We start from the raw sequence: 18872 nt of genomic DNA on the forward strand, positions 1-18872 counted from the left end.
GCCTGCAACCAAGACTACTCTATCCATCAAGGATCTCAATTAAAATAAAAGGCGAAATAAAGAGTTTTCCAGGCAAAAGAAGGCTGAAAGAATGTGTATCCCCCAAACCAGCACTGTATGACATCCTAAAGGGACTGCATTAAGAAAAGAAACAAAAAGAGTGATAGAAGAACACAGGTCTGAAGGGAGTGCAATGACAATAAGTACCTATTAATAATAACCTTAAATGTAAATGGATTAAATGACCCAGATGTATGCTGCCTACAACAGACCCACCTCACAACAAAAGACCTACACAGACTGAAAGGGAAGGTTAGGAAAAAAATATTCTAAGCAAATAGGAAAAAAATGGCCAGGGTAGCATAACTCAAAAAATAATATTCTTCAAAACAAAGGTCATAAAAACACACACAGAAGGACACTTCATAATACTCAAGGGAAGAATCCATCAAGAGGACATAAACATTATAAACATATATGCACCAAACATAGGAGAACCCAAGTATGTAAGGAAAATCTATGAAGACCTCAAGAAAGATATTGATAGCAATACATATACTAAGGGATTTTAACACTGCACTGTCAAAAAGGGATCAATCTTCCAAACAATATATCAAATATGGCATTGCAGATTGATCAATGTCCTAGATGAAATGGACTTACCCTATGTATAGAGAATCTTTCATTCCAAAGAAGCAAAATTCACTTTCTTTTCAAATGCACATGGAACATTCTCAGAGATCAACCACATGATAGGACACAAAACAAGCCACTAGAAATTCAAGAAAACTGAAATCATATCAGGCATCTTCGCAGACCACAAAGGCCTGAAACTAGAAACCAACCACAAGAAAAAAACTCAAAAACACACAAATTCATGGAGATTGATAGCATGCTATTAAGCAGTTAATGGGTTAAGGATGAGATCAAGGAAGGAATCAAAAAGTGTCTGGAATCAGATGAAAATGAATTCACAACAGTCAAAAACTAAAGGATACAGTGAAGGCAATCCTGAGAGGGATGTTCATAACAATATAGGCCTACATAAAGAGAAAGAAACTTTCAAATAAACAACCTAATCCTACATCTACAAGAACTGGGGCAACAACAACAAACAAGGCCCAGAGTGAGTAGAAGGAGGGAATAACCAAGATCAGAGCAGAATTAAACAACACAGAGACTAAAATAACAATCCTAAGGATCAATAAATCCAGGAGCTGGTTCTTTGTAAAGATAAACAAAATCGACAAGCCTTTAAGCAGATACATCAAGAAAAAGAGAGAAACCAAATTTAAAAAATCAGAAATGAAAGGGGACAGACTACAACTCATACCACAGACACACAAAGAATTTTAAGAAATTACTATGAATACACTATATGCCAAGAAATCTGACAACCTGGGTGAACTGCACAAATTTCTAGGAAAATTTCATCTTCTAAAACTGAATGAAGAAGAAGCAGAATGTCTGAACACACCACAACAACTGATGAAATCGAAGCAGTAATCAAAAAACTCCCAGCAGCCCTGGCTGGTATGGCTCAGTGGGTTGAGTGCTGATCTACAAACCAGGAGGTCACTGGTTCAATTCCCAGTTACAGCACATGCCTGGGTTGTGGGCCAAGTCCCAGTAGAGGACACATGAGAGGCAACCACACACTGATGTTTCTCTCCCTCCTTTCCCCTCTCTGTAAATAACAAATAAAAATCTTAAAAAAAAAAAAAAAAAAGCTCCCAGCACACAAAAGACCTTGATGGGACAGTATCACAGGACAACTTTACAAAACATTTAGGGAACAGCTAAGCCCCATTCTTCACAGACAATTCTAAAAAATCCAAGAAGAGGGAAGACTCCCAAGCTCTTTTTATTTACTCAGCATCATCTTAATTCCAGAACCAGATAAAGACACAGCAAAGAAAAAAAAACTACAGGCCAGTATCACTGATGAACACAGACACTAAAATCCTCAACAAAATATTGGCAGACTGCATCCAGCAATACATTAAAAAGATCATACCCCACGATCAAGTGGGATTCATCCCAGGGATGCAACAAGGATGGTACAATATTCTCAAGTCAAAAAACACAATACATCACATAAACAAAAGAGAAGACAAATATCACAAAATCATATCACAGATGCGGAAAAAGCATTTGATAAAGTATGGCACCCATTTATGATAAAAGCACTCAGCAAAGTGAGAGTAGAAGCATACCTCAACATAATAAAGGCCATACACAAGAAACATACAGCCAATATCATACTCAATGGGGGGGGACTAAAAGCTTTCCTACTAAGATCAGGAACAAGACAAGGATTTCCACTTTCACCACTTCTATTCAACATAGTATTGGAAGTCCTAATCACAGCAATCAGACAAGAAAAAGAAATGAAAGGCATCCCAGTTGGAAAGGAGGAAGCAGAAGTGTCACTATTTGCAGATGATATGAGAGTGTACATGGAAAGTCCTACAAACCTTACCAAAACACTATTCAACCTAATAAGTGAATTTGGCAAAGCAGCAGGATACAAAGTCAATATACAGAAATCAAAGGCATTTTTTTACACCAACAATGAAATATGAGAAAAAGAAGTCAGGAAAAATTCCCATTTGCCAGAGCAACCAGAAAAATAAAGAACCTAGAGATGAATCTAACCAAGGAGGTAAAAGACCTGTACTCAGAAAACTACACAACACTGAAGAAATTAAGGAAGACATAAATAAATGAAAGCATGTACTATGTTTGTGGACTGGAAGAATTAACATCATCAAAATGGCCACACTTCCCAAAGCAATTTATAGGCACAATACAATCCCTATTAAAATACCAATGACATACTTCACAGACATACAACAAATACTTCAAAAATTTATATGGAACCATAAACAACTCCAAATAGCCGTAGTAATTTTGAGAAAGAACAAAGTAGAAAGGATCACAATACCCAATATCAAACTATAACACAAGGCCTCTGTAATCAGAACAGCCTGGTACTGGCATAAAAACAGACACACACATCAGTGGAACAGAAGAGAGCCCAGAGATAAATCCAAGTCTCTACAGTCAATTAATATTCAACAAAGGGGACAGAAGCATAAAATGGAGTAAAAATAGCCTCTTCAACAAATAGTGTTGGGAGATTTGGACAGCTAAATGCAAAAAAATGAATCTCAACTACCAGCTTACACCATACAGAAAAATAAACCCAAGATGGATAAAAGAATTAAGTATAAGTCGCAGTCATGACATCATAAAAGTCCTAGAAGAGGTCATAAGAAAGAAAATCTCAGATATCCCACGCAGCAACATTTTCACCAATATATCCCCTAGAGCAAGTGACATAAAGGAAAGTATAAACAAATGGCACTTCGTCAAAATAAAAAGCTTCTGCACAGCTAAAAAAAAAAAAACAGTATTAAAGTGAAAAGAGAACCACTGTATGGGAAAACATATTCACCAATATACCTCGGACAAGGGTTTGATCTCAAAAATAAAGAACACACCACTCCACTCCAGGAAGACAAACCACCCAATTAAAAAATGGGCAAAGGACCTGAACAAACACTTCTCCAAGAAGGACATACAGAGGGCCCACAGACATATGAAAGGATGTTCTGCATCACTAGCCATCAGAGAGATGCAAATTAAAACCACAGTGAGATACTTTTTAACACTGGTGACAATGGCCAACATAAACAAATCAACAAACAACAAATGCTGGCGAGGTTGTAGAGAAAAGGGAACTCTAGTATACTGTTGGGAATGCAGACTAGTGCAGCCACTGTGGGACACAGTATGGAATTTCCTCAGAAAACTAAAAATGGAACTTCCTTTTTACCTGGCCACTCCACTTCCAGGAGTATACCCTAAAGAATCCTGAAACACCAATTCAAAAGAATCTATGCACCCCAATGTTCATAGCAGCAGAATCACAATAGCCAAGTACTGGAAGCAACCTAAGTGCCCATCGGTAAATGAGTGGATTAAAAAACTATGGTACATTTACATGATGAAATACTACACAGCAGAAAAAAAGGAGCTCCTATCCTTCACAACAGCATGGATGGTAATGGAGAGCATTATGCTAAGCGAAACAAGCCATGCAGTGAAAGACAAATGCCATATGATCTCACCTATAAGTGGGACTTAGTCAACAAAGCAAACAAATAATCAAAATATAACTAGAGACATTGAAATAAAGAACATACTGACAGTAAACGGTGGGGAGGTGGGAGGAGGTAATGCGTAGAAAAGGGGTAAGGGTTATCAGGAACATGTATAAAAGACACATGGACAAAGCCAAAGGGGGTGAGGATCAATGGTTGGAGGTGGGTATAGGTTTGGTGGGCATGACTGGTGGAGTGAAAATGGAGACAACTGTACTTGACAAAAAAAGTAAAATAAGATAAAATTGAAGGCAAAAGAGTGAGCTTCCTATTCAAAAACACAACCAAAAAAAAAAAAAGCCCACTAAGGGAGTTCATTACCACAGAACCAGTGTTGCAATTAATGCTAGAATGCCTGATTTCAAAAAAAAAAAAAAAAAGAAAGAAAGAAAGAAAAGAAAAAATATTTGGGAGAGAAACATAAGTATAAAAAATTAAATGGTAATATCCCTGGCTGGTGTGGCTCATTGGATTGAGTGCCAACCTGAAAACCAAAGGGTCACAGGTTTGATTCCCAGTCAGGATACATGCCTGACTTGTGGGACAAGTCCCCTGTAGCAGGCGCAAGAGAGGCAAGCACACATTGATGCATCTCTCCTTCTCTCACCCTCCCTTCCCCTTTCTCTAAATACAAAAACAAATAAAATCTGTTTTTAAAAGATTGATATGGTAACAAGTGGTATCAATAACCTTAAATGTAAGTGGATTAAATGCTCCAATCAAAAGACATAGGGTAGCAAAATGGATAGAAAACATGACCCATACATATATAGTCTACAAGACACCCATCTCAGAAATAAAGAAACACAGACTGAAAATAAAGTAATGGAAAAAGTATTCGATGCAAATAGACCACCCCCCCCAAAAAAAGCATGCTGGTATAGCAATACTTATACAGACAAAAATGGTCTTCAAAACAAACACCATAACAAGGGAGAAAAAAAGGTCATTACATAATATTAAACGATCCATCAAACAAAAGGATATAACCCTTGTAAACATATATGCACACAAAAATAAGAGCACCTAAATATATAAAGAAAATCTTGGTGAACGTTAAGGGAAAGATCAACAGCAGCACAGTCGTAGTAAGGGATTCTAATACCCCACAGACTACAATGGACAGTTCTTCAAGACAAAAAAAAATCAAGGCAACAGCAACCTTAAATGACACACTGGAGTGGATAATATACATTTTTTTCAATTGCACATCCAACATTCACAAAGACAGACCACATGCTATGAATCAAAATAAATCTTAACAAATTCAAAAAGGCTGAAATCATATCAAGCAATGATGTGAAACTAGAAATTCACTGCAATAAAAAAACTAAAATACATTCAAACATATGGAGGCTAACTAGCATGTTATTAAACAATAAATGGGTTAACAATGAGATCAAGGAAGAAATCAAAAGTTACCTGGCAAAAAAATGAAAATAAATACACAACAATCCCAAAGTCTATGGGACACAGTGAAAGCAACAAAAATCTCAAATAAACTATCTAGCCCTACATCTAAAAAAACTAACAAAAGAAAGCAAAGCCCAGAGTAAGTAATAAGAAAATAGTAAAGATCAAAGCGGAAACAAATGTCATGAAGACAAAAAATACAAAGAGAATCAATGAAACCAAGAGGTGGTTATTTGAAAAGATGCACAAGATTGACAGACCTTTAACCAGAATCATCAAGAAAAAAAAAAAGAGGACCCAAATTAAAAAAACAGAAATGAAAGAGGCAAAGTAACAACTGACACAAAAGAATACAAAGAATTGTAAGAAAATACTATGAACACTTATATGCCAACAAATTGAACAACCTGGGTGAAATGGGCAAATTCTTATAAACATTCAATCTTCCAAAACTGAATCATGAAGAATCAGAAAACCAGAATAGACCTATTACAGCTGATGAAAATAAAGAAATAATCAAAAACATCCCAGCAAACAAACACCTTGGATTGAATAGCTTTGCAGGCAAATTTTACCAAACATTCAAAGCAGAACTAACAACTATCCTATTCCAAAAATTCAAGAGGAGGGAAGATGTCTAAGCTCTCTTTATGAGGCACACATTATCCTTATTCCAAAACCAGACAAAGACACTACAAAGAGAGAAAACTACAGGTCAATATCCCTGATGAACATAGATGCTAAAGCCCTCTACAAAATATTAGCAAACAGGATCCAGCAAAATATTCAAAAGATCATATACCATAATCAATTGGGATTTATTCTGGGGATATCAGATTGGTAAGTCAATAAATGTGATACATCATATAAACAAAATAATAGATAAAATCACATGAAATTATCAATAGATGCAGAAAAGGCATTTGATAAAATCCAGTACCAATTTATGATAAAAACTCTCAGCAAAGTGGGAATAGAGGGAACACACCTAAACATAATAAAGGCCACATATGACAAACCCACGGCCAACATCATCCTCAATGGGCCAAAACTAAAAGTGTTTCCCTTAAGATTAGGAACAAGACATGGATGTCCACTTTCACAACTCATATTCAATACAGTACTGGAAGCACCAGCCACAGCAATCATATATAGGATCAAAAGGCACATAAATTGAAAGTAATGGTATAAAAAATACATATTTATTGAAAATGGAAACAATAAAACTGGGGTAGCAATACAAAACAGACTTTAAAACAAATTGTATATAATAAGAGACAAAGAAGGACTCCCCCACTTTTAGATAAAACCCAAAACATTAAATTGAAAAGACATGTACATTCACATGTTCATTGCAGCATTATTTACAATAGCCAAGATGTGGAAGCAACCTAAGCATCTATCAATAGATGAATGGATAAAGAAGTTGTGTTGCAGCTATTCAAGGCCAGACAGGTTCACTCTGGACTCAAGCAGATGGAAGAAAATTTGCGGAGCCATCAAGATGTCTGACATGCCTTTTATTCAAGGGTGGGGCAATCCACATACGCTATGCTGCAAGCCATGTGTCCCTGCATGTCCCTGCGTGTCCCTGCATGTTGTCAGCCACGTGTTGCGTCAGCAGGGAGTCCCAACTCCCTCATATACTACATGCACACAGAGTAGGCAGGGTACTAAGATATTATACAACAGAACTTCATTCTACGCGTGAGGGCCCACTCGAGGTTATGGGAACGGTTTATCTGACCCAGTCTCAAGGATATGGGAACACTGCTTATCTAAGTTACCCAGATACATGGGTGAGGGAGTCAGACTGACTCCATTTCCCTACAGAAGTGTTGCATATAAACAACAAAATATGACTCAACCATAAAAAAAAATGAAATCTTACCGTCTGCAACAACAGACCTAGAGGGTATGGTGCTGAATGAAATAAGTTGGACAGAGAAAGACAAATGCCAGGTGATTTCACTAATATGTGGAATCTAAAAACCAAAATAAACGAACAAGCAGAACAAAAACATACTCATAGATAAAAAGAACATTTTGATAGATGCCAGATGGGAGTGGAGTAGAGGGGATGGGTGGAAAATCTGAAGGAATTAAGAAGTACAAATTGGTAGATACAAAACAGTCATGGGAATGTAAAGTACAGCATAGGGAATATAGTTAATAATACTGTAATAACTATGTATAGTGTCATGGGTACTAAATTTATCAGGGTAATCATTCAATAAGTTATGTAAAATCTAATTGCTGGGTTATACACCTGAAACTAATGTAATATTGTACATTAACTATAAATGAAAAATAAAAACTCATTTAAAGTAAAAAAGTGAGGAGACAACAATAGGACAGAATTTTTTTTTTTGGAAATAATAACTAATAAGAGATTTGCATCTGGAACATATAAAGGACTGTTACAACTCAATAGTAAAAAGACAACCCAATGTAAAGTGGATTGCTCAACATCATTAGCCAATAGAAGAATGTAAATCAAAACCATGAGATACCACTTTAATTATAGATAATTAAGACAGTTAAGTGTTGGCAAGAATGTGGAGAAACTGAAACCCTCCTTCACTGGTGGTGGGAATGTATGTAGCTGCTTTGAAAGTCTGGCTCTCCCTCAAAATATCAGAGAGTTACCATATGACCCAGTTATTTCATTCCTAGGTATATACACACCCAAATAAATGAAAGTGTATGCCCACATAAAAATATATACGTGGATGTTCATAGCCAGAAAGAAAGTAAAATTTATGTATATAATATACATAATTTTTATGTGGATTGCCCCACTCGAGGTTATGGGAACAGTTTATCTGACCCAGTCTCAAGGATATGGGAACACTGCTTATCTAAGTTACCCAGATACATGGGTGAGGGAGTCAGACTGACTCCATTTCCCTACAGAAGTGTTGCATATAAACAACAAAATATGACTCAACCATAAAAAAGAATGAAATCTTACCATCTGTGACAACAGACCTAGAGGGTATGGTGCCCTCTAGGGAGTATTATTCAGTAATAAAAAGAATAAAATACAAATATATGCTACAACATGGATAAACCTTGAAAACATAATACTAAGTGAAAGAAGAACCACATGTCGTATGATAATATTTGCATAAAATGTCCAGAATAGGCAAATTTATAGAGACAGAAAATAGACAGTAGTTGCCAAAGGTTGGAGTATAGATGAGGTTGGGGAGTAATGGCTAACAGAATTTCCTTTTAGGGTAATGAAAATGTTCTAAAATTTATTATGGTGATGGTTGTATAATTCTTATGTATACTAAAAGCCATAGAAGTGCACACTGTAAATGAGTGGATTGCAATGGATGTGGCTTATATCTCAACAAAGCTGTTTAAAAGAAGAATGTGCAAATAAGATGCATTAAGAAATAAAATTTTATTTGCCCTTTGTGCTATCCCTAATGTAATTTATCTGGATGAAATGGAGATAGCCATCATTATCCTATCACTCTTACAGTTTTTAGAAAGATAACAGAAAAAGTGAAAAATCAGCAATCAGAAATCTAAGTATTGACTCTATTACTAACTGTGACATTGGGCAAACTGATAAATTTCAGTGACTGGTTCCTCATCTGTAAAACAAAAAGGTGATCATCTCTACTCAGGTTGCAGTGTTATTGTGAGGCTCAAATAAGATTGTGTCCATATGGACAAAGAGGTAAGGGTTTTAACATCAGCACATTTTCCAGCCTGACTTCTTCAGGTTTGTGCAGTGATTCCTCTCTCTCATTACCTCACAAAAGTCAATTTGTTTGCTTTGTCTTTCCAGTACTATTTTCTGTCTTCCTACATCTCAGTCTGACACAAGATTTATACAATTGGGACCTCAAATCCTTTCTGATATTTATTTAGGACCTCAAGCAGCCTGACTCTGAGGGAAAGCAAGGTTGACAATGCTATCCCTATAAGAGCAGAGGTAGGAAGGTCTGATCCACATGACAACCAGCGTGCCTTAAAAATCAAGATGTTCTAAGTGCTTCCCAGATGGTCAAATGAAGGATTATGCCCCTTCCAACAACAATGCTGGGGACCAAGATTCCAGTCACAGCCTCCCTGAAGGATAGTCACCCCAGGTCCACATGCCTCCCTGCACCCTTGCTCATAGGGTACTGGGTTCCAGCAATGCCCTGCTTCTCCCTATTGTGAATTGTTAAATCGTGACAGCCTGACTGACACTCAGAGTAAATAACTTTAAGTTAAGCCTGTCTCTATTAGTTTCATATTAAAGAGAGAGAGAGAGAGAGAGAAGTCTGTGCATAGCAACTTGCAGAGACAGAAAGAAAAAAAAAGTAGAAGTAAGGAGACCAATTGAAATATACAGCTCTGAATGATCAAGGCCATACTTCAAGCAGTGAAAGTGAGGAAATGACATAATCTAGTCAGGGGTCTAAGCCATACTCTGGTTTCTAGCTGTGCATTTACAAGACTGGGATATAGGAGGAGTGAGAAATAAGGGGGCTCCCTATGGGCACAGTTTGCTTGACATGCCTGTGGGAAACCCAAAATACACACACAGTGAGCAGTGTGCGCCAGCGTACTAAGACACCTGAATACCCAGGAACAGAATCAGTTTTACAAGGAAAACCTGCAAAATCAGTCATTTATGTCATTAGGTGCCATAAATAAATGATAAAACCCATTACCAATACAGAATTTTAAAACTTTTTAGAAAACAATAATAGATTCCTAACTTTTAAAAAGCACATCTCTCAATCCAAATTTAACTTTATACTCACCTGGCAAAACTCTTGAGGCATTCCAATTAAACTTAAAAATAAAGTAAGTATATTACCACTGCTATTATTTAATGTATAGAATTTTTCTTCTATGGTAACATGTTGGGGACTGTTCTGTGTGGTTTTGGAGACTGTGACCCTGCAAGAGCAAGCTCTGAAAGGGGCTAGTAAGTCTCCCTGGAAAACCAGGCCATGATGCAGGTGGCAGGCATGACTCGATTCTAACACTGAGGGTCCTGTGGGAATCAGGCCTAAAATGTACATTTTTGTCCTTTGAAGCTGGCTCTGTTCAGTGATAAGCCCTCCCAGTAAAACCCAGATGTTTGAGTTCAAGGCATAAGGAGTGAAACTCCCTACTTCATGATATACCCATTTACAGCCATCTGGCATCAGCATGTCTCGCAGATCCTAACCTGAAAAGATTTCTGTGTTTCTTTAATTGTTATTTATAAATAGTGTTATTTTTTTATGACTATAACCTTGTTGGATGTTGATTGATAAGCTATACACATGTGCTGTATCCCCCTGCACTTGGCAACCCTAATAAAAGCCATGTCGGAGAAGGGCTTGGGGCATTTTCCAATAAAGGGAACTGCCACCCCTTTTCCCGACAGAGCAACAAGATTTTGTCCAGGATGACTCTATTCTCATCTGTGATGGCCTGGGGAACCTCACTGGTTGAAATTCCCCTCAATAACACTTAAAAATAAGAAGTGAACTTTATAGTACAAAGAAAGAGCTAAAGTCCAAAGGATTTTCTAAGAACTATCGGAATCAGTTAAAAACATAAGCATTTGTATAAAATCAGTACTCTAGTATAAGAAAAAAAAAGCACCGTAGTTTCGGATTATAATATGAACTTCCCCTCACCAAATCTGGGAGGAAAATACAGGTGCATCTTATAGTCCGAATGTAGCTATCTGGCTCACTGTGTACGGGGGTGGGGGGGAAGCAGTGGAGCGGCATCACAGGTTATTAAATATTTAACCACATTTTTTGCTTCAAAATTTTTTTCCTATTTTCCTCCTCTAAAACCTAGGTGCATCTTATAGTCCAGTGCATCTTATAGCCCTAAAAATAAAGTATATATTGTGTTTTGCTCTCTATAATGGGCACTTTCTTGCCCAAATTTTTAGGGAAAAATAACCATGTGCATTATACATGGGCATAATGATTACATACCATGGGTATAGTAATTCCATGTAAAATGAGCACAAAAATGTGGGTACACATTATACATGGGAGTTCATCATACATGGCAAAATATGGTAACTGAAACAGTACAAAGGGAACCTCTATTAAAATGAAGTCAGGAGGCCAGAAGGGGGAGCCCTTATGTACTACCACTCCACGTCAATTAAAGACCCTAACAAGAGCCATCATTTACAGACTCAATGGAATTCTCCTAGGCCAGCAATAAGCCCAGTCAATGGGAAACGCTGCACAATCCTAAACTCTGCTTTCTTCCAAATGACTTTCATTCAAAACGACCCCTCCCAGCTTCCTCCATTTTCTCTGTAAAGTAACATTCCCCTCAGTTTCTTGCTGGATACACCTGAGATGTTCCTATAGCTTGCTTGTCTCACATTGTAATTCCCGCTATTCATGAATAAAACCATTTAGCAGGTGGCTGTTTTCTTTTTAAGGTCAAAACACATTAATGTCACCAACGTTCCTGTACATCAACAAAACAAAAAACATAAAATAATTAGAGATAGCCCTGGCTGGCATAGCTCAGCGGATTGAGCGCAGGCTGCAAACCAAAGGATTGCTGATTCAATTCCCAGTCAGAGCACATGCCTGGGTTGCAGGCCAGGTCCCCAGTGGGAGCCATGTGAGAGGCAACCACACACTGATGTTTCTCTCCTTCTCTTTCTCCCTCCCTTCCCTTCTAAAAATAAATAAATAAATAAATAAAATCTTTTTTAAATTTTTAAAAATAATAATTAGAGATAAATGACATAAAAGATACTTAAGAATTTCCATTCAGTGATTTTAAACATTCAGTGATTATAGAGTATGTTTAAATACTAAAAAGTTTTCTCCCCAAATTAAAGCAAATATTTAGTATAATTCCAATCAAAGCAAGATTTTTTTACTTGACACAATGATTGTAAAACTATGCATAAGAATGAGATGAAATAAAAACATTGGAAAAGAAGCAACAGATAGTTGAGTCCTATAAAATAGTAAACCATTACAAGTGAATAATTATTATTAAACTATGAGGTACAGTTAAAAGATAGAAAAGACAGTACAGAAACTGAATTATACATAAGATCATAGAAGAAGCACAAAATTAAAGGAAAGGAGTAGGTTACTCAATAAATGGTGTTGGGATAACTGGTTAAAAATCTGGAAGGCACAAAATACCAATTAAGACACATACTTCATTCATCAGAGTAAATTCTGATGAATATCAAAGTTAAATGTAAAATAAATAAAAACAATAAAATACAATTGCAAGTGAATATGTTAAGGAATTAAAAAAGGAAAACTGATTTTTTAGCCTAAATTAGCATAGAAAAAATCAGAAAAGGAAGAAAGTCATAGATATAATACCATAATTAAAAGTAAAAATACATACACAGGCAAATAAGATTCAAAAATATTTGTAGAACATAGGAATTAAAGTTAATATCTTTTTATAAAAGAAGTTAAGACAAATAGCTTTATGAAAATTAAAATCCTGATAAATAAATGGTCAGAGCTTAGGAACATCCACTTCACAAATGAGACATAGCATGGATTCTCACTTAATATTTTAATCATCAAAGAAAGGCAAAAGTTCAGATAACCATTCTTTTCCTTTACAAAATTATAAAAATTCAGCAAATCATTGACTAATATGTACTGAGTCTGTGTTCTCCTGGTCCTCTTATGATAGAATCATATACTCAAAATGCCCGTCATGGAAACCTATTAGCAAGAGGGCTCAGAAACTGTGAAAGAGCTTACCTTTGGGAAACTTAACCTGAGAAAATATTCAATTAGCCAAAAAGTTCACTAGATACTTTCCATAACATGGCAGTAGTAGTGCTTAGTTGTCTTTAACTTCAGTTGAAACAATTGTCTTAAATTATATTGTGACAGCTGTATCTGTGTGCATTTAAAAAACTTATCAAAATTGGTGAATTTTTGTATGGTCTTTCAATATTGAAGACAGAAGAAAATATGCAATGTTTTTGGCACATTATGTTTTATTATCTGAAGAAGGTAAAAATACAAGTAAAACACACAAAAAGATTTCTATGGTGTATGGAAAAGGTGCTGTGAATCATCAAACATGTCAAAAGGGGTTTGTGGAGTTTTGTGCTGGAGATTTCTCCCTGGACAATACTCCACAGTCGGGTAAATGAGTTAAAGTTGATAGCAATCAAATCGGGACATTAATTTACAATAATCAATTTTATACTAGACAGGAGACAGCCGACATACTCAAAATATTCAAATCAATGAAGTAATTGGTAAAAATGAAAACTGTGTCTTTCATTTTATGGAAATAACTAAAACTTTTTGGTTAACCCAGTATACAAAAATAGACAAGCACCCAAATTTTCAATATAACATTAACAACAAAGAAAAACAGGAATATCCTTCATTTCTCTCAAATGCGGAAAAGCTAAGTAAACTGCAGTGCTAGTGAAATCAAAGGAATATTATGTGGGCATTAGAGGCAAAATAAACATGAGTATGATAAAAAGCAGTTGACAAAATTTTACATACATTATAACTATGTTATATACACACAAGCAAAAATCCTAGAAGGAAATTCATTAAAAAGCAAATAGTTTAATAATATGGCAAAATAAATGATTTTCATTGCTTTATTTCTAAACCTTTAGTAAAGATGTAAAATTTTTATAGTTTAAATGTGTATTTTTAAGAGCTAAAATTAGAGGCACAAGATGGCAGAGGAATGTGTGAATGGAAGCCACACTAACCTCCTCCCAGGACTAATCTGGAATTACAACTGAATTGTGGGGAAATAAACAAGAAAGAACAACTGAACAATAGCGAACGAGAAGCCTTGTAACCTCAGAGAAACAGAAAAATCAGAATCAGTACAACTTGATTGGTCAGGAGTGCAATAGAGACTAGAGAAGGCTGGCTAGGTGTCCACAGACAGCAGTGCCAAAGGGATAATTAAGCAACTGGTTGGATCCCCCTGAGAAAAGTGGGGTCTAAACCCTAAGTTAGGATTCCCAACCAACAGCACCAGAGCCCCAAAAGTACACAGATAACAACTGTGAAAAGTACACAAATAAAAGCAGCAAAAAGCACAGGGGTGCTCTCTGCCAGAGTCAGACGACTGGAGACAAAAGAGTCATTTAAAGGGCCACACACAAATTTTCATTGGCAGCCACTTACCTGGGGCATTGGCAATGTCAGGGGCAGAGTGGGCTGGAGGTGTCTGAGTAGAGACTGGGGACAGAAGCTTTGGGGAGAGAACTCAGAGGGTAGACACTGGGACCTCTGAGCTGAGTCTGCTCCCATATGGCAGCAGCCATCCTGCTCAGACAAACTACTCCCCTCTGAGCAGTAACAGCCAGCGGGGAAACAATAGCCCCAACTCCATGAGGGATTCTGCCCCACCCTATGGTGCTTAAGACTGACTACTGCATGCAGAGTGACTAGATTAACTACTGAAGGAGACACCCACAGAAAGTAGTTCCCTGGCAATCTCTGAGCAGACTGCCTAAGGTCAGACGGGGTCAACTTCTGGCATCACCAGGGGCAGATCCAAAAAGAAAAAACAGTGGTAAATACTAGAGGCTACTTAGACAAATTCCACTGCTCTTTTCCATGATCTCCATGGTCTTCTCCATGATTAGTGATATTTTCTTCCCTGCATAGTTTTTTAACATCCATTTCTTATCCATAAACTTTGTACATATTAAGTTACCAGATTTTATACTACAGGTTATTTCCCTTGTTTCCTGTAACAGTCTGAATCTCTTTACACCCTTATTAATGGTTCAATTGCTTCTGACAGTGGGTCTGCACTACTGAATCTCACAGGTCTCCTACCATAAAAGTTCACACTACAAAGTCAAGGAGTCAAAACAGATCAATTAAGAAGCAAAAGTAAACAAGAAGAGTCTCACAAACAATAGGAAGAGAAAGAAACAACCCCCAATCTAAAGGAAAGCAGGAATCCTCAGAAAGAGTGCTAAATGAAATAGAGGCAAGCCAACTAACAGATATTGAGTTCAACACAATGGTTATATGGAAGCTCAATTATTTCAGTGAGAATTACCAAAAACTAAAGAGAGCTACAAAGAACTTACTACAAACTATATCTCCATGAAAAATGACATAGAAAATAGTAACAAGAGCCAGGAGGAAATGAACAATACAATATCTTAATTGAAGAATACAAAAGAAAGAACAAAAGTAGGCAAGATGAACCAGAGGATCGAAACAACAAGCTAGAGGACAAGACAGAAAAGAACTCCCAGAAAGAACAAAAAAAGGAAATAAGACTTTAAAAAGAATGAAAAGGGGTTAAAGGAACTACAGGACAACATGAAATGTAATAATATCTGTATCATAGGGATTCGAGAAAGAGAAGATGAACATGGAATAGAAAAACTGTTTGAAAAAGTAATGACAGAAAACTTCCCTAATTTGATAAGAAAAAAAGTCACACAGCCCAGGAATCACAGAGGGTCCTAATCAAGAGGAATCCAAAGAGGCCCACTCCAAGACACATCATAATTAAAATGGCAAAATTCCAAGACGAAGACAGAATATTAAAGGCAGCAAGGAAGAAACAGGAAGTAACATACAAGGGAGCCCTGATAAGCCTATCAGCTGATATCTCAACAGAAACACTACAAGCCAGAAGGGAATAGCAATAAATATTCCAAGAAATGAAAAGCAAAGACCTGCAACCAAGACTACTCTACCCAGCGAGGCTCTCAATTAAAATGGAAGATGAAATAAAGTGTTTCCCAGATAGAAGAAAACCAAAAAAATACATCTCCACCAACCAGCACTGCAAGATATGCTAAAAGGACTGTATTAAGAAGATGAAGGAAAGAGTGAGACAGAGAGTAACACAGGTACAAAGAGGATAAATGGCAATGGATAAGTACCTATCAATAATAATTAAGAGTAAATGAATTAAATGCTGCAACCAAAAGAAATTAGATAGCTGAATGGTAAGAAAACATGACCCACACATATGCCACCTACCAGACCCACCTCAGAACAAAACACCTACACAGAGTAAAAGTGAAGGATTGGAAAAAAACAGTCCACACAAATGCACAGGAAAAAAAGCTGGGGTACCAATACTTACATCAGAAAAGAACAGACTTCAAACAAAGGTCATAAAAAAGACACAAAAGGACACTTCATAATACTCAAGACAACAATCCACCATGAAGATATAAATATTGTAAACATATATGCACCCAAAATAGGAGCACCCAAATGCATTAAGAAAATCTTGGAGGACTTCAAGAGAGATATAGGCAGCAACACCCTTATATTGGGGGATTTTAACACCCACTGTCAAAAATAGAAAGATCTTCTATAGGGAACCAGCCCATGTGGCAATGGCAAATATAGCTCAGCTCTGGTTCAGAAAACCAACAGACTCAAGGTGGCACACAGGAGCCAGGCCCATAGATCAGCTTTCCCGTGGGGAATCAGGCCTGCATTAGATCTAGGCTGCATTAAGGCTTGCTTTTGCTAAAACTCCCTCACCCTGAGTTAAGGCAGCAAATGTTTAATGCATATCTTTCAAGTAACTTCCTAAAGTCTGTGCTAAACCTCCCAAGGATAAAGTGTAACCAGTTCAACCACTTTTTCCCTTGAATTTGCAACATCCTTTTCTTTGTTATCTGCAAAAGGTAATCACCTAAAGCAAACCTGTGCATAATGAATGAGGACCTTCTTTGATGTAATGCACCCAGAAAAACAATAAAAGCCTGTCCAGGCATGGATCAGGGCACTCTCTCACTTAGAGAGTGGCCATGCCATCTCTTTTCTCCACAGGAATTCTTCTGCAGTCCGTGTGAAAGTGTTCACTGCATCCACAACACCGTGGAAACCACTGGTCAGAGTCCACATCCATCTTCCAAACAAATTATCAACAAGAATACTGTGGCACTGAACACCCTAAATCAAAAGGACTTAAATGATATATATAGAAACTTTCATCCCAAAGAAGCAAAATACACATTCTTTTCAAATTCTCATTGAACATTTTCTAAGATAGATCACATAAAACGACACAAAACAGGCCTCAACAAATTCAAGAAAACTGAAATCACATCAAGCACTTTCTTGTACCACAAGGGCCAGAAACTAGAAACCAACCTCAAGGAAAAAACACAAAAACACTCAAACTCGTGAAGATTGAATAGCATGCTATTAAACAATGAATGGGTTAAGAATGAGATCAAAGAAGAAATCAGAAAGTTTCTGGAACCAAATGAAAATGAACACACAACAGTCCAAAACCTATGAGACACAGGGAAAGCAGTCCTAAAAAGGAAGTTCATAGTGATACAGGCCTACCTAAAAAAGATACAAACATTTCAAATAAACAACCTAACCCTACATCTACAAGAACTGGAGGAACAAAATTAAACAAAGCCCAGAGCATGAAGAAGGAAAGAAATAACCAATATCAGAGCAGAATTAAATGACACAGAGACTAAAAGAACAATTCAAAGGATCAATAAAGCCAGGAGCTGGTTCCTTGAAAAGATAAACAAAATCAACAAGCCTTTAAGGAGACTCATCAAGACAAAAAGAGAGAGAAACCAAATAAACACAATCACAAATGAAAGAGGAGAGATTACAACTGATACCACAGAAACATAAAGAGTTTTAAGAAATTACTACAAATAAACTATATGCCAAGAAATTTGATGTGGGTGAACTGGAAATTTTCTAGAAAAACATAATCTCCCAAAACTGAGTGAAGAAGCAGCAGAAAGCCTGGATAGACCAATGACAGCTGATGAAATCAAAGCAGTAATCAAAAAACTCCCAGTGCACAGAAGTCCTGCAGTGGATGGTTTCACAAGAGAATTTTACAAAACATTTAAGGAAGACCTAAGCCCTATTCTTCACAGACTATTCCAAAAATTCCAAGAGAGAAAACTTCCAAACTCTTTATGAAACCAGCATCATCCCAATCCCAAAACCAGATAAAGACACAAAAAAGAAAGAAAACTATAGGTCAATATTGCTGATTAACATAGATGCTAAAATCCTTAACAAAATATTGGCGAACTGCCTCCAGCAAAACATTAAGAATATCATATAGCACATTAAGGGGGATTCATCCCAGGGGTGAAAGAAGGATGGTTCAATATTCGCAAATCAAAAATGTAATGTATCACATAAACAAAAGCAAAGATAAAAATCACACGATCATATCAATAGATGCAGAAAAAGCACTTGATAAGGTACAGTACCCATTTATGATAAAATCACTCAGCAAAGTGGAAGGAGAGACAGCATACCTCAACATAATAAAGGCCATATGAGA

At 36.7% G+C, this 18872-nt stretch overlaps 1 protein-coding gene across 1 annotated transcript in view; it reads right to left on the minus strand.

Moving 5' to 3' along the window:
* The window catches only part of MARCHF8 (membrane associated ring-CH-type finger 8), a 108690-nt gene that overhangs the window by 57183 nt on the left and 32635 nt on the right, over nucleotides 1–18872 (minus strand). The gene's annotated exons all lie outside the window — the stretch shown is intronic.

Source organism: Phyllostomus hastatus, unplaced genomic scaffold, assembly GCF_019186645.2.
Source record: "Phyllostomus hastatus isolate PE091 unplaced genomic scaffold, TTU_PhHast_1.1 phas_contig_38, whole genome shotgun sequence".
Lineage (NCBI taxonomy): Eukaryota > Metazoa > Chordata > Mammalia > Chiroptera > Phyllostomidae > Phyllostomus > Phyllostomus hastatus.